The 3,473-nt window shown below is 41.2% G+C and overlaps 1 protein-coding gene across 1 annotated transcript in view; it reads left to right on the forward strand.

Annotated features, from left to right (window-relative positions):
* The first annotated feature begins 2,788 nt into the window (after positions 1 to 2,788).
* The window catches only part of TMEM115 (transmembrane protein 115), a 77,971-nt gene continuing 77,286 nt past the window's right edge, over positions 2,789 to 3,473 (forward strand). The window contains exon 1 of the mRNA XM_053721111.1: positions 2,789 to 3,473. This exon is cut by the window's right edge and continues 980 nt beyond it. The gene's annotated coding sequence lies outside the window, so the exon portion shown is untranslated.

The raw sequence follows: 3,473 nt of genomic DNA on the forward strand, positions 1-3,473 counted from the left end.
GCTAATGTGCTTGCCAACCCAGGACCCCATACAATGAGTTACAGATACCCATATATGATGTAGTGTGTGTGTCTATCTGTATCTATTAGTGTTTATGTGTGTGTATCTGCATGTATAAGTGTAAGCTGTGTAGTGTATCTGCATGTATATGTGTATGCTATGTAGTGTGTGTGTCTGCATGTATAAATGTAAGCTATGAAGTGTGTGTACCTGCATGTATAAGTGTATACTATGTAGTATTTGTGTATCTGCATGTGTAAGTGTATATTATATAGTGTGTGTGTGTGTGTGTGTGTATATCTGCATGTATAAGTGTAAGCTATGTAGTGTGTGTGTGTATCTGTATGTATAAGTGTATGCTATGTAGTGTGTGTGTGTGTCTGTATGTGTAAGTGTATGCTATGTAGTGTGTGTGCGTATCTGCATGTATAAGTGTATGATATGTAGTGTGTGTGTATCTGCCTGTATAAGTGTATGCTATGTATAAGTGTATGCTATGTAGTGTGTGTGTGTGTGTGAATCTGTATGTATAAGTGTATGATATGTAGTGTGTGTGTATCTGCCTGTATAAGTGTATGCTATGTAGTGTGTGTGTATCTGCATGTGTAAGTGTATGCTATGTAGTGTGTGTGTGTATCTGCATGTATAAGTGTATGCTATGTAGTGTGTGTGTGTTTGTGAATCTGTATGTATAAGTGTATGCTATGTAGTGTGTGTGTATCTGCCCGTATAAGTGTATGATATGTAGTGTGTGTCTGCATGTGTAAGTGTATGCTGTGTAGTGTGTGTGTGTATCTGTATGTATAAGTGTATGCTATGTAGTGTGTGTGTGTGTGTATCTGTATGTATAAGTGTATGATATGTAGTGTGTGTGTATCTGCATGTGTAAGTGTATGATATGTAGTGTGTGTGAATCTGCATGTGTAAGTGTATGCTATGTAGTGTGTTACTATGCAGTTTTAAAGAATCTATTATTAAATGTCCAATTAAGATAAAAATATTTAGCACTGTCTCTGCAAAGGTTAATTAAATACAGAGCTCACATAGCTATACCAGTGGTTTGAGCTTGTGTTTGATTTTCTGCCTAAGAGTATTAAAAGATATGACTTTATTTAGAATTGTATTTATATTAATTTGGTCTTATGATTTTTTAAGCCCCACCCCTGCTCCTGCCCACCACATTTAAAAAAAAAAATTGCCACTGGGGTGGTGTCTTGGTGTCCCTCTTTTGAATTTTAAAATGTTGGGAGGTATGCCCGCCCCCTAAGATCCAACAATTACCTGCTCCTTGTGTCCTCTACCATCACCTCCTCTCATGCTAGACTACAGGACTTCTCTTGTGCGGCACCAACCCTCTGGAAGTTCCAGAGGGTTGGTGCCGCACAAGAGAAGTCAGTCTAGCATGAGAGGAGGTGTCAGACTTTCCCCTAACCTCTCCTTCTTTAAACGTTCCCTAAAGACCTTTTTGTTCAGGGAAGCTTATCACCCAACTCATTAACAAATTACCTTCACTTACCTAACAGTTGCCCTCATCTATCTCCTCACTTATATCATTCTCACCTTTGCAGTCCCCACCTCCTGTTTCTCATCCTCAGACATCCCAACCTGCAAAAACTAATTTCCGAGAGGTACCCCCCCCCACAAAAAAAAAGAGGGATGAAAAAAATACTGCCAATATACAAATTGAGAGGACAGCTCTACTCTAACTACACACAAACACTTACAGAACACCGGCCGCCTGCAAGATAATATTTTCTCCCCTGTTCATTGGTTATTTAACACATGGCCACATCAGTGTGTCTCTCTATTATGCAGTGTGTGCTGATTTTTTGACAGACTTTGGTTACTGCTGGACATGTTGATAGTACTCCGTCCCTTGTGGCTTCACCATTTTGTCTGAGGGTTCCGATCACAAAAACTAGGAGATGATTTAGCTGCTACTAGCAGCAACTATATGGGTACAGAGCCTCAGCTGGAAAAGGCCGCAGTAAGAGAGTTTACGCTAGAGCACTATGGGTAAAACATTGTACTGGAATGCACACATGTTTAAAACTGGAACGCATAGCGGCCATATTTGAACTGGGACTCTTTACACAGCTCATAAGCATTGTTTGCCCATAATAAATATGGTGGGGTACTTTTATCTGTTTTTTTATCTGGATATTATATCTCATTTGCGGGTGTCAGGGAGACGCTATTTAAATGCGGGACACTCCCAGACGTTCCGGGAGAGTTGGAATGCCTGCATCCTTCTACCCATCTAGATTGTAAGTTCCCACAGGAATAGGGGCCCTCAATTCCCTATTTGTAAAATGTATTTTATTGTATTGTTTCTCCGTTGTACTTTTATCCTTGTACCCATGGGCAGCGCTGCAAATCTGTTGGCGCTTTATAAATAAAGAATAATAATAATATATTGTATTCATAATAGCACCATTACATAAAATTATGTATGTTTATTGATTTTATACTATTATTGTTAAATATATTTTTTACATTGTATTTATTTCTGTGTATATACAACTGTCAGCTGAGAGCACTGGTTGCCAAGCAGCAATATTATTTATGATATACCATGTGCTCTTTATACAACTGAACCCAAGTTCTCGCCTATAACAGACTACAACCCCCAAAAGCCTTTGCGAATTCGCGCATGCATACATTGCTTCTAAAAACAGAAAACTTCTTACTTGAATGTGATGTTGGCACTGTCTACGCGTCTGGACTCCATATACCAGTGTGCATTGCGGGCCGCACGCATGCGTCTTAGGTGTGTTTGCGGTCTGAAGGCAGTGACGTTGTTGGGTGGAAGTGTCAGGCCTGTTCCGGGAGACGCGGCCCCTGGCGACCTATTCAGATTGTCGGGTGCTGGCACTCACGTACAGAGCCCAACGGACTTGGAGGAAGGGAAACGCTACTAGTCAGCCTTGGTACTAGGGGACAGTGTCTATGGCATTTGGTTACTGTAGTCATGGGTCTGTACCCCAGCTAGCCAGGAAGCATAGGGCATATTTATATGAACTGTGGTAGCCAGCAGCAAGCCGGTTAGTATAGGAGGTAGCCTTCAATAAAGTAGCCAGTGTGAGGTAACTAGTCACACACCAGCCCAAGCGTTATCTTTGTCTAGGTTGGTAGGGTCAGTAGTGCGATTACCCTGTCACTCTGGGGTTTGTATACAAGTCTGCAGCTCTAGGGTCACTGCTTGAAGTAATTGGAGGGTCTGGAGTAATATAGGTGGCCATTAGAGGGTCTGGATTAGGAGCTACTACGAATTTCAGGATTAGTCTTTGACTTAGTCTGGGGCTAAAGTGGGCAGAACTGGATGTGTAGCCAGTATAGCTTGCAGTTCATGGGACCAGTATTGGTTTAGGGGATTGTGCATTAGCCTTGTTGATAGGGTTAGGGTCTGTATTAGTTACATTATAATTTAGGGGTCAATATAGAAGTTAGCCTGTAGTCCAGGGCGTTTACAT

This window comes from Bombina bombina, chromosome 7, assembly GCF_027579735.1.
Source record: "Bombina bombina isolate aBomBom1 chromosome 7, aBomBom1.pri, whole genome shotgun sequence".
Taxonomy (NCBI): Eukaryota; Metazoa; Chordata; class Amphibia; order Anura; family Bombinatoridae; genus Bombina; species Bombina bombina.